The sequence below is a fragment of the Macrobrachium rosenbergii genome, chromosome 16, assembly GCF_040412425.1.
Source record: "Macrobrachium rosenbergii isolate ZJJX-2024 chromosome 16, ASM4041242v1, whole genome shotgun sequence".
Lineage (NCBI taxonomy): Eukaryota > Metazoa > Arthropoda > Malacostraca > Decapoda > Palaemonidae > Macrobrachium > Macrobrachium rosenbergii.
The window spans coordinates 46107617-46121103 of record NC_089756.1 but is presented as its reverse complement, the minus strand read 5'-3'; the positions used below and the strand labels follow the sequence as shown (position 1 = coordinate 46121103).

The window sequence follows — 13487 nt, the reverse complement described above, 5'->3', positions numbered from 1 at the left end:
CTCTCTCTCTCTCTCTCTCTCTCTCTCCACAAAACTTCTTGAAATATATTTTCCTTTCCTTTAACAAATCGTTGATTCGCTGTATAAGGACGATCTCTCTCTCTCTCTCTCTCTCTCTCTCTCTCTCTCTCTCTCTCTCTCTCTCTCTCTCTCTCTCTCTCTCTCTCTCTCTCGTGGTTTGGTAGTGAATATCATCTAGGAAATCTGACTCGGAAATAGAACAGATGATTTGAGATGATAGAAACTTCTGTTTTGCATTTTTGACATTCCAGATTTAAAAGAAAAACTCTCAGTCACAAATCGTTCCACTGGAATTTTGTGATATTACTCATTAGCAACGTATTAAGGTTATCAGATCAGTTAAGGGAGCTAATAATTTATTTATAGAGCCTCATATGAACGAATTTATAAACCATAACTTACATAATAATATTTTTCCCTTAGGGTGTCAGTGCCATCAGTGCACCTCACGCGTTACGTAAGGTTCCTAGCAGCGTCCCTTCACCCCCTAGCTTCAGCCCCTTTCATTCCTTTTACTGTACCTACATTCATATTCTCTTTCTACATCTTTCTGTCCATCCTCTCCTAACAGTTGTTTCATAGTGCAAATGAGAGGTTTTCTTCCCGGTGCACCTTTTAAAACCTTTTTACTGTTTCCCTTTCACCGCCGAATGACCTCATAGGTCCCAGCGCTTGGTCTTTGGCATAAATCTTATGCTCCATTCCATTTCATAATCATATCTCATGAAATACTGTTGTTATTCTGGTAATTCGGTTTCTAAGTGAAGCTTGTACTTTTTGCAGTTGTATGACAAAGCAGCGTATTGTGCTAATAACAACACGATTAAATGCCTTAGAAAAGCGACACTCCTAGCGTTACTGGATGCTTGTTCTCTCCAAATGAAACTAAATAATTCCAGAACTGATTAGAAATGAATGGGATCGTGATTATCATAATTCTTTTCCATTTTCATTTTACCAGGAAAGTGACTTGAGACTTCATGTACGAACAAGATAAACTCCCTGAAGTGTCAAGGAAGAAAAGATTCTGATAAATAAGGAAGTTTATTTTTCTATTGCCTGAATTTAAGTGGCCTCTTCTAATGTTGTTCGTTCTTGTGCATAAATGTCTGTTTATCCTAGTTAGTTCGTTCCTGCTTCTTCTTTTTTTTTTTTTTTTTTGCTTAACAAAAGGTCTCTTTATATGGGAAGAGCTTGGTTAGTGAGTGAATGGGCTTTTAGACTTCGTCCACTTGAGTGGATACAATTTTGAATAATAATAATGATGACAAATTAACTCGTGTAACAGTCAGCGTCCCTATAATCAGATTCGTAGGTTATTCCCATTCTCCTTTCCCAGAGCTATTGATTAGGGCTTTCACATTAACGTATGCGTTTCATTTCACTTTTTCTAAAGTATTAATTTGCTGCTTAGATTAATTATCATTGTGTACCCTGAAATATCGTCGCCGGTTAGTTGATAGTCAGTAATAAAGACGTGTATCGATAAATAATAAATACGTGTGCATCAATAAATGAGAAAGGCATGTGTATCAATAAATAATAAAGACGTGTATTAACAGATAATAAAGGCATTTATATCAATAAAAAATAAAGACGTGTATTAACAGATAATAAAGACATGTATATCAATAAATAAGAGATATATGCATTGCCTTTTCGATTTGGCAGATGCAGTTGGTCAGTGCAATTAAATGTGGGTACGGGAACCTTAGGGCATCGATTGCCCTCATCGCTCAAGGAGACGGTATCGCTGGAAGCCAAAGAAATCAGCATTTAATGTCAGGTAAGGCTCCTCCTGCCTTGTGCTTATTTCCATGTTAATTATCTTTTATTCCTTTTATTTTAGAATTTGTTATGGAACCCTTAATAATACTTCCAAAATCTTCTTCGGGATTAAAACATTTTGAAGTAGGGCTGTTATTGTCTCATACCATCATTTGCATGTAAATTGAGTCGTTTTACGACGTAGTTTGACATTATCTGAATCATAAAAGGCTAAAAATACCAAAGCAGTTAGACGGCTAGTAAGCAAAACCCTTTAACATTTAGCGAAATTCTCTACAAGAGAATTTTTTTTCTTTAATTTTATCCCGAAATTGTTTAAAGATGACTCACACTTCCGCGCACTCAGGCTCGCATACTGGCATGCCCGCTGCCTTTAATTAACGCATAGAAGTATTTGGAAAATAAAGGTAAATAATACACGTAAAGCAAGTCAAATCCTTTTAAGGCTTTAGCTATTTCTTCATTGAATAAAGCCTCAGGTATCTAGGGATTATATTTTCTTAAATTATATCTTTGAAATATTTATTTTAATTTTTTCAAGATCGTTATATTCTTTCATTAACTTTTTATATATATATATAATGAAGATATATTTTTTTTTTCGAACGGATAACAGCTTCATCCGACGCGGACAGATGTTCAAGTTTGCCAGACAGTATGATAATTATTCTGAGAATGATACCGTAACAGTGCTCTCGGTTTAATCAAGGAATATGTGGAAGCGATGATAACACTATCGGGCTGTATGAATTACGATGAACAGGGGAAATGAGTTTGATGATAACGTCCTTCTATTTCGATATTGTGTCCTTGTATTTGATTATTCATCTTGAAGATACTTACGAAGGCACAAAGGATTAGACGGATAACTGCTTGAGCGACAAGCAATTTGTGTAAAGCTCGTCTTTTTTAAATCTCTCTCTCTCTCTCTCTCTCTCTCTCTCTCTCTCTCTCTCTCTCTGAAAATATCTGGTGCAGCCTCCAGCGCTTTCTTCTAGCAGCCTGTAAAGCGTGTTACATGAAATTTGAATTTTTATTCAAAATGAATATCATATGCAAGAATGGTTTAGTTGTTTTCCCGGAGGAAAAAAAAACATTCATTCTTTACCTGCTGAATGAAGAATAAAATCCCCTGCAGAAAACGCTTGAAATATTAGTTGCTTCACATAGCTTAATTATACATATATATTTTTTCTGTTCCTTTTATTTCAAATAGAGACACTGTTTTTCTCTTGCTTTCAAAAATGCAACAGCTTTTTGGCCAGTTTTAAGTGGCTGAAAGACTCCAATGGGAGAGAGCTTCATTGTTCACTTTGCGACAATTTTTATGGCGGTTGTAAAGCGCAGAAGAATTGAATTCTTTACGTTTACCATTTGCATTTCTGCATTTCCTTGCATTTTTGCTTTTCGTTTAAATTTTTTTTTTTTTTTTTTTTTGTTCATGCTGCTCCTGTGAGGTTTCTCCTTGAAAAGCGAAAATATAAAAGCACACGAGTCCAGTTTCGTGAAGGAGAAATGTTTATTATTTTATTCAAAGTTTCGTTCTCCGTCGATTTTTTCTTCAGAATTGAAGGTTTTTCCCTGAGTGATTTTCTTGGGAGGTGAAAATCTTCCAGGGTAGCTCTATTTTCTCCTGTCATTTTCGCATGCATGGTAGTTTTACTGAATAAAACTACCTTGTACTTGGCAAAAATGAAACAAGAAAAATTCTAATTTGTTAGATCTAACTTTTCAAAAATGTTTGGATTAGATATAATCAGTGATCATGTTTTGCCTCCTATGCGCATGTGCGGGTTTTCTCTTCCATATATACTGGGAATAAAAAAAATCAAGCTCAGTCAGTTTGTGAACCATCTGTGCAATCAACGAAAAACCGTAGTTTCATTGTTGCGAAGAATATTGGTTTAGCTAACTATTAGATAAAATTACAATAAAGTATTTTTCGTTACGTTATTTCTTCTAGATTCAGTTATATCTAAAGATCTGCTTTAGAAAGGCGATGTTTACAGTTATATATTGTACTTAGGATTTTACTTAAGTAAAACGTTTATCCTTTGCCATGGCAAAGAATGCTTCATTTATTTTTGCGGGAGGATTTGTTTGTTTGTTCTGTAGAAAGTATTTTTTCATTGTTCTCCTTATTTCTCCTTCATTTATTGCCTTACAACGGGTTCAATAATCTTAATAAAACTACTGTAGACTAGAATGTTTGTAAATAGTGGAATTTTTCACATTTGTGAATATTGCAGTCTTTGAAAATCACGACTTTTTTTTAAAATAAAGTCATGTGTCTATTATTCCTGCTAGTAAAGATAGTAATAAATTTTAGACTTCAAATTTAAGGCCTTATGGATAAACAGACTATTGTTTTACCTATTTCCAAAATGCAAAAAGCTTTCGTTTTCTATCCTTCATTGAAGATTTCCATATCTATCAGACCCAATGTTGCTTGAATCCTGGATAGTAATGCATTCTTATTTGATGAGGTCCTAATAGAAAGGATATTTTGCAGTGTCTTTTTTCTTTTTATTGCTTTCCTTTCCTTCCAGGTTTTGTTGTTTCGATAAATTATATTTATATACATACACACTGCCTATTTAATATAATTCAATATATATATATATTATATATAATATATATATATATATATATATATATATATATATCCCTCTTTTATATATATATATATATATCTATTTCTTTAAAATCGACTGGTCTCTCGTTTACTAGATATGTATGTAATTGTAATAACTTACTTTTTCCCCGTCTCGATTTCTTCAAACTTTTTGGATACGCGCTGTCACCACAAAGCCTAAGATCCAAATGACAAAACCACACGAAGAAATTCTGACGTCCTTTTTGCAGGGGATTCTCACCCAGCATTCGGTATAAATGAGTTTTTGTAACTGACTAGCGCATACAAAAAGCAAGAAAAAATCGATGATTTAAGAGTATATATATTGACAAACATTGAGCTACAGATGTCTTTTTTTCCAATATCCAGTTCGCTCTACATTGGAAATAATACCAGAGGGAATTATAATTGGTAAGTTGTTCGTCACCTGGCGGATTCGATCCACCGGCAGCAATGACCTCCGACGTAGTGACGAGTTCACTTACCACTGGGCTGTCAACGAATCCGCAAGGAGACCAACCACTTATCAGTTATACTTTCCCTTCGGTATTTTTCCCGAGGTAGAGCGAATGAGTGATGCCAGAAGGTGGCATTAACCTTAGGGCTTTCAGGCAATTCTTTTGGGGAGATATAACAGCCCCTTGCCTGGCTTCCATGCCAGTTGTGTCCTGTCATTTCTTGGTAGTCATCCATCCGACAACTGAAGAAACCCAAAGTTGCTTAAAGTCGATGATTGGTCGAATGGCGGCAAAGTAAGGGATAGATAAATAGATCGTGAGAAAGAGAGAGTGATACGTTTTTCTGGAAGCGTTTTTAGATATAATTTTATAATCAAGTTTACCATATACCTCAATCTGATCATCTTTAAGTCTGTCAGTTTGTTAAAAATTGGTCGTTTTATTACCTTGTATTAGGGCATCCACCGTTTTCCTGAACTTTTCATTTAATGTAGTTTCTTAAAATGTTTAGGTACTGGACTAGATCCTGAGCTAAAAATAAACAAAAAGAGACGAACATAAGACGTTATTTGACAGAAATCTGATGTTTTTGATAAAATGGGTGCTTATGGTGGTGTTTACGACCCCATTTCGTGACATTCCGGGCGTTATTGAATCTTGTATCATTGGTGTGCTGCTAAGGGAAGTGGGCCATCAGGATTCCGGATCAGGTCATAAGCATTATTCATATGTATTTTTATGATTCTTTTGAACTTTTAAACAAGCAGTCATCCAAAACAGTCTGATGACCCTTATGTAGAAGTATGTAGGTGCGGTTTCTCTTTCCAAATAGCGACATTGCTTTTAATTTTTCAGCTAGAATTTTTGGAAGTTATTATTGCGACATTAGCATGTTCTTACACAACAGCGCAAATGACCACTTCATTAAAGCAATATGCTGTAATTCATCATCATTAATAGAGGCATTGAATAGTATAATATTTTGGAGAATATGGTTTCATATAACTTTGGGAATGTAGACTTTCTACATTATGTAGAGAAATTTAGGAGGAAAGTACAGGTAGTTGGTACAAAATAGAATTGGGGTAAATTATATCTCTGCTGTGATTTTCTAAGACTCCAGCTTGCAATGGAAGAGAAGCCGTAAATAACGTTTTCTCTGTTGCAACTTTTCAATCTGCGTAGTTTTGCTGAATAAGCTCTGACTAATGCTTCGCATGAAACCTTCCTTCAGAATATGATATATTTTCACTGAATTTTGTTTTGTTTATGCAAGGCGCGTTTTTTTTTTTTTTTTTTTTTTTTTTGCAGATGAATAAAAAAAATCTGCTCCTAGTTGATGGATGAAAATGTCATGTCTTATATTTCATGTGTTAAAGTATTGGTTTTACCTTTTGCAGAAATAAAATGAATATTTCCTTCAATTTAAATTTCTTTCTAGAGTCTGAGAGCCTCTTAAGTCTGTTAGCCTCTCTCTCTCTTTCTCTCTCTCTCTTTCTCTCTCTCTCTCATTTATCTCTCTCTCAAAGAATCTCTTTATTTCAGGGTAGGTTAGTTGATTGTTCTGGCTTTTTTCATTGCCCTCCGATATAAACATAAAGTTTTGTAGAACAAGTCCTTATATACACAATTCCCATGTTTCGGGGAGATTTTTTGATGGTTTCTTCAAAGTAAATGCATTCTTTTTCATCACTGGCGTATTTCATATCCAATAGGTAGCATAGTAATGATAAAAATAGTGTTTTCAGTTATTCAGCGAATCAAAGCTCAAACATAACTCACTTGTGTTGCCATATTATCCAGTGGATATTATCTTTTTTATATATCTTAAATTTTATATCTAGTTTATGCCAGTAAAGTGCTTCTGCCGTGTACAGTTCATCCATTAGACCAGATTTCGTTCAGAAGATTTAATCTGCAAGTATCTATTTTTCAAGGTCATTAACTGGTTGGGTGGTTGGTTGGTAAGTTTAGATAAAACTGGTTTTGTTCTTGCGCGGTCTTTGCCCAATGGTGGCTCGTAAGTATATATGGGTGTTACAGTATAGATGAGATATCCTGATTTGGACCTCTGTACTCTACCGCAGCAACAGAAGACGTTCGATAAATATCACTGTTTTCTTTCTTGATAAGAAACTTTATATATTTACAATCCCATGTCCATACATAAATACTGTGAACTTACATACATATTTGATTTATATATGTTCGTTATTTTGCTTTCCTTCTTTTATGCTGAAGCGTCTCTGTAAGTGTTGTTCACGTGAAGGTAATAAGGAAAAAGAAAGCTCTGACGTTCAGTTTATTGCTGTGCTATTGACCAGACTCACCGATATTCTGAACACAAATTTATCATTAAAAGAAAGTAATGCCAACAGGATTCTATTAGATCCCTACAAATATCAGGGGGCTTTCATCAGATGTACAGGCCATTATATAAACTCATTTGGCAAAAATCTTGGATTTTTCTCCTATTTTATTTTATACATATGAAGGAACACGTACCCATTTTTCTCGTTTGTGCTCAGCAAATATTTTGGCATCCTATTTTTTTTTTTTTTTTTTTTACTGTGTTTGAAATTAAATACTATTTAATGGTTGCCAACCCACCTTAAAGTTGATCATTGGAAATTTCAACTTAGTCCTTCATTATCCATTTGTTTTTGTTTATTTTTCTGTTTACTCTTTCTTCATCGAATTCTTGATGTTGCTTCATCGATGTTAGAATAAACAAGTTTCTCTTTGGATTACGCATGATTGTTCAAGTTTGTTTGAGTGAGGACTTTGAAACATTGCTGACTGTATGATGTTATTTATTTATGTATTTTATTTATTTTTGAGATTTGTAAAAATGCATGTGTGGACTTAGCCTTGGTCTTGGATATAAAAGCTTGGATATAAAATAATTCCGTTGAAATAGATGCTTTATTTTTGACATGACAGGCAAGAGAGACGGACAGACAGAAAAAACAGATATAAATTGTTGTGTTAGGCTGTCTGGTTTTGGAAGGGGAGGGAGGGTGATTAATTTGAGGAAATTATGACGTCAATGTTTTATATTTATCTTGAAGCTATAAATAATTAATAGAAAAAATTGTTGCAACTCTTAAAAACATGGAAAAACACTTTTTTATTCCTTATTGCTTGCGAGAATTTATTCATCCGCATCGGTGCATCACAAAAATGATTTATTTTAACAGATGTTATTAATAGCCTTTTGCATAACACGCTCTGATGACATCCAATAACCGATCTCCCATGCATTTTGATTTCCATATGATTTCAGTATTGTTCGTGCATTTGCCAAGTTAACTTATTTGTTCCGATACCCATTTATTACTTTGCTTATTCTATCAACTTAATTCCTATGTGATTTTACCTTTTTCCTACATTCTTATATTTTAATTATTTGTATAATTTAATTCATGAATTGGTATATTTATTCGTATTTTCAGTTTTTTATTGTTATGAGATTTTGCCTGTTCTACAATTATTACATTTTTGTATATGTCGTTATTTTTTTGCCATATGGAATATTGATTATCTCCTCCGTGTACATATTTTTAGAGTTCTCATTTTCTAAACGCTTCTCAGGATCATTCCAAAAATATAGCTTGCTTCGAAGCCGAAGTTATTTTCAACAGATCCAAACACAATGTTCAGATCTCATGCTTCTGAAAAGTTGGAATGTTCTAAGACTTTATGACACTCGGCGTAATTAAAGTAATGTTCATTTTATGACAGTAATCCTTGATTCAATGGACATTCAATTTTAATTTTCAAACGTCTAGATTAACAGCCGAAGAATCCCATTCAGTCGTATACGATGCCGCTCATTTCTCCTCCTCCTCCTCCTCCTCCTCCTCCGTTTCAGGTTTTCACTCCTTATGAAACCACTAAGACATATCGTTATCTGTTTCTAATTTAATCTTACTGTTATCATCCACAAAAGATATTTTAACAATATTATTTTTTTTTTAAATGTTGCCCGTAACTAAGTAAAGTGTTGGTGCTTGAAGTGTTATAGCTATATTTTATCTTTTTATTTTTATATAATGCAAATAAATACATGGAAGACTTTGTTTGCGTCTTTCATCTTCGTTCTAAACCATTTAACTTGCTCCAAGACTTTCCTATAACTTTTTCAGTTAGTCATAACGGAAAAACATTTCAACTCTTCAATAATGGGAAAAAATGGAATTGTCCGTAAAATGGATTAAATCTTTTACCGTTTCTGATTCAGATAATTTGAATGAATATTGCAATGAACATCAGTCAACTTCTGCTCTTCTTTATTTTAAATCAAAATTCATTGAAAGCTCTGGACTAACAACCTGAATGGATAAACATTCTGAATGTCTTTGAAAATCTTACCTGTAAAAGTCTCCATTGTTCAGGGTGGGCCATTTTGTGCAGGTCCCGAGAAGTCAGAAGTCGTGCAAATAATGACAGTGTATTATCGACGCATTAAAGCTTTTCGAGGTGGGAGCGAAACTTGAATTAGAGAACGGGGATGAAAGTCGGCAGAAGAAGAATCAGTCCTCACTTGCAAATGCATGAAGGCTTCTTCCAGAATACCAATTTTTTTTTTTCTTCCCCGAAGTGAACGGCGAAGGAAAAGAGAGAAAGATTTTGTGGAGGTGATGTGTTGTGTGTCTCCGAGATGCATTTGTTGAAGTCTGCAAATTCTTTTATGTTTTCCACGTTCGCTTCCTCCCACCTGCGGATTACCTAACTGCTGACAGTGGGTGAAGATTTTAAAAATTTCACTTCTTTTCGTAAAAATGTTTGGTATTTTGTTACCGTGAATCTGAATTCGCAACAGACATATATTTTGTGATTTAATTATTTTCGTGAATAAGAGTAACTTTTTTTGTGAAAACAGTACACATGTCAAAGGTCATTCATGGTTCCCATGTAATAAATTCGACACAGACTTTTCCAATATTCTTTCTTGTATATTCTTTATGTTATTCTTTCCTTGTGCCTTACTGGCAAGGCAGAAGATGGGAGACTTGGTGGACCTCTCATTATAATCTTCCGTTTGCTTGATTAATTATAATTGGCAGTGACACTGAATTGGAAAAGCAACAGGGTTGCGTCTCCTTGCTAATTTTTTTTTCTTAGTTTTCTTAGTAATTTATCTTCTTGGAACGCAACCATTAATTTAATTTGTCTTTGCCTTTGAACATTGGTTTTGGAGACACGCCTATTGACCCTCATCTTATTTTCTGGAGACATATTGGCGCGCTCTTAATTCTTCAGGTTGCGATCTGTACGCATAATGTTATCAGTTTCCGAATGTGTTATTTATACAGAGTCTAGTCTTTAGTTATCCAACAGATTTAAATTGAATTGAAGATTCTTGACTGTATCCTGAATTGCATGCAAGCGCAACTCTTTCCATCGTTTATGTAAGTTTTCTTGTAATCTCTGATATTCCGGGTGTCAGGAACAAGAGATAAATCTGGAAAGCAGTATTGATTTGAATCTCTCTCTCTCTCTCTCTCTCTCTCTCTCTCTCTCTCTCTCTCTCTCTCTCTCTCTCTCTGCTTATTTACTTTAGAAATTGTTTCCATATGTATAAGGTACATTGTTTATATGTTTATATAGCTACATGGTTGAACTCTTCACATACATTATATATACTGTATGTATGTATGTATGTATTATGTATATACATACATACATACATATATACATATATACATACAGGGTGTTGCGATATTATCTCCCCCTATACATATATAAATATATTATGAGGTTTATATGTTATAGCCTATCTCCAATATACATTATTTTAAGTTTCTATTAACTATTTTTCATTTTACATTTCTTGTATTTTCAGACTGAGTAAAATTTAGATACAACCATGGCTAAGATAGAGAAATATATGGATTTTCGACCGAATCCAACTATAACCTTAATATCAAATGCTGGCGACCATCAGTTCCTGGATAAAAATACATTTAAAAGAAATGATTTTGTTAAAATTTCCCAGGTTCTGCAATAAGACTGTTATTCTCAAAAAGAGTAATCACTGGTTTTTCTCAGTTGAATCAAAATGGATGAGTGGGTAAAAATGCCAAGAAAGTCTTTACGAATAATTTTGTGAATTTTCCTAGAAACAATTTCATAAAAGAGAATTTAAAAATCACTTCATATCATCGTCAAAAATCTGGCTCTCCAATGCCATTTCAAAATCACAAGTCCAACATCACTAACAACAGGGCCAGTTCATTGCCAAGGTTTTGTGGCATTTTTAATTACAGCGAGGAAAATCTGTTTTCGTTTCATCAGTAACGTTCATTTGGGCAGGAAGCAAACCATAAAAATAAAATTTGGGCTGCAAAGTTGTTGAATTTAGGTTTGTTCTATCTTTGTGAAATTTCCTTTTTTTGGTTTTTTTCTGTTTCACATGGCCCTTCAGTTAATGTGGATCATCAAAGGACAGTCATGGAATCAGTACTCCGATGAAACTTCAATTTTCCTTTCATAAAGATCCTGAAAATGTTATTCTGTTGATATATAATTTTTGCATGATCATTTTCTTTATCTTAGTCTTCAAACATATCGATTTCTGTTCAAGTGAATTTCCATATTTCCTGGTTCACTGTGTGATACATTGGTAGTATCAAAGGATCGTTTTGAAGGGTCACAGTCAACTATGATGGTACACCTCAAACGTCGAGAGATGCCGAGTGCTCAGGGAAATGGAGTTTGATCCAGGTTTTTTCATGTCTTTCCAAATGCAGGCTTCACAGATGGAGACACAAAAAATCTCCACTCAGAGAGAAACTCAAATAAATACCTGACTGAATTACTTTTGTCTTTGCACTCATTTTAAGATTATGCTCTTAGAGGGCTCCAGTTTTCAAACAGCCCAGTTGATATAACCATATACTATTCTCCATATATATAGTGTATATACTTGTCAAAGTATTGCATTAATTTCTTTCTCCAGTCTCGGTGTTTTTAACACGAACTACAATATAAATATGGAGAGATAATTAGAGAACAGACCTCAGTTATTCGTTTTCATTTTTAGAGAAAATTTTTAGAGACATGAAGACAAAGTGAAATACGTTTTTAACTGTCCAGCTTTTTAATTAACTGTTTTAAGGACATCAGCCTTTAACATTTACAAATAATTTTAAAATATATTCCAGGTTCTAATTTTTCTGATTGTCAAAATCACCGATTTTTCGTTGAATAAAATGGATGAGTTAGCGAAGACAAAAATGCCGTGCCGCTTTAGCGTAATTTTGTGAATCAAGGCCACCGAAAATAAATTATCTTTCGGTCATCGTCAGAAATATGGCTCTCAGTGCTGAAAAAACAAAGCCCATAAAACTTTCATCACGGCCCGCCATTTTGGCCTTACATCAGGAAAATCTATTTTTTTTTCATGACCTTATTTTGAAATAAAGAAACTACTGGAATTTAGGTTTGTTCCTTTACTGGCAATTTTTTTTGTTTGATGATTTTCAGGAGGAATGGCCCTCAATCCGATACTGGAGTTAGCAGCCCTGTTCGATGGAGCTTCAATTTTTTTTCATATCTGATTCCTTTGTGAATAATTGCGGATCATTTCTTTATCTTAATCTTTAACACATAAAACTGTTCCTGTTTGCCATAGTTTACTGGTTCACTGAAAACCTGAAAACAACAAATTTATATTCACTTCCTGTCTGAGATGCTGATTTTAAATTCCGCTCTTATCTTGATTTGCTTTGAGGAGGAGGACAAATCTCCACTCACTCATCTCCAGACTCAAGCCGCTTAGTGCTCATCCAAGTAGCTTAGTTTTTCAGTTGTTCAGGTGCTCACAGTTGATATAACCATATACAATTCTCCAGTAGGGTAGTGTGAATTTTGCCAAATGATTGATTTTTTCTTTCTCAGTCTCAGTGTTTTTTTACGACCTGCAAGAGAGGTGTAAGAGCCAGAGAGAGAGAGAGAGAGAGAAAGTGTCTTTTTCACATTATGTTTTGTGGAAATCGACAAACTCATCTATTGCTTTGTTTGTTGTCCAGATTTTTACCCTCCATTGTTTCCCGTAAACTCTCTCTCTCTCTCTCTCTCTCTCTCTCTCTCTCTCTCTCTCTCTCTCTCTCTCTCTCTCTCTCTCTCTCTTATATTTTTCCTACCTAGTGCAAGCATCCATGTTTCAAGAGCGGATCCATCAATTCCTTGAAGGCTAAGCCCTCCTGTTTTCTTTATCCCCATCTTTTTCCCTCGCTTAAAAAAAAAAAAAAAAAGTGGTGCCTGCAGACTCACCTTGCCCAGTAGCTCTGTCACTGTCGAGAGTTGTGGCGTACTGCATGGCTAGTCTTTACAACTGAGTGAAATTTTCGTTTCACCGATTGGCGCATGTTTAGTGGCGCTATTATTCTCATGATGATGATGATCATCATCATCCATGTTTGTTTTTGAAGGCCTTCCTGTCAGTCCTCATTTGGTCTATATTGCGAACCCTTTTTATTTGTCAGCTATAGTTTAGTTTTCTTGAATCTTTAACGCTTCTGTGACAACTGTCCTTGAATAACTAGGTCTTTTTTTAATATCTCAAAGTTCTCGCTCCT

At 34.4% G+C, this 13487-nt stretch overlaps 1 protein-coding gene and 1 long non-coding RNA gene across 4 annotated transcripts in view; one reads left to right on the top strand and one right to left on the bottom strand.

Moving 5' to 3' along the window:
* Nucleotides 1-13487, bottom strand: part of LOC136847401 (uncharacterized) — a 632801-nt gene that overhangs the window by 492958 nt on the left and 126356 nt on the right. The gene's annotated exons all lie outside the window — the stretch shown is intronic.
* LOC136847398 (uncharacterized) overlaps nucleotides 1718-13487 on the top strand; it is a 485856-nt gene continuing 474086 nt past the window's right edge. Inside the window, exon 1 of the transcript XR_010855723.1 lies at nucleotides 1718-1807. The gene's annotated coding sequence lies outside the window, so the exon portion shown is untranslated. The remainder of the gene's footprint in view (nucleotides 1808-13487) is intronic.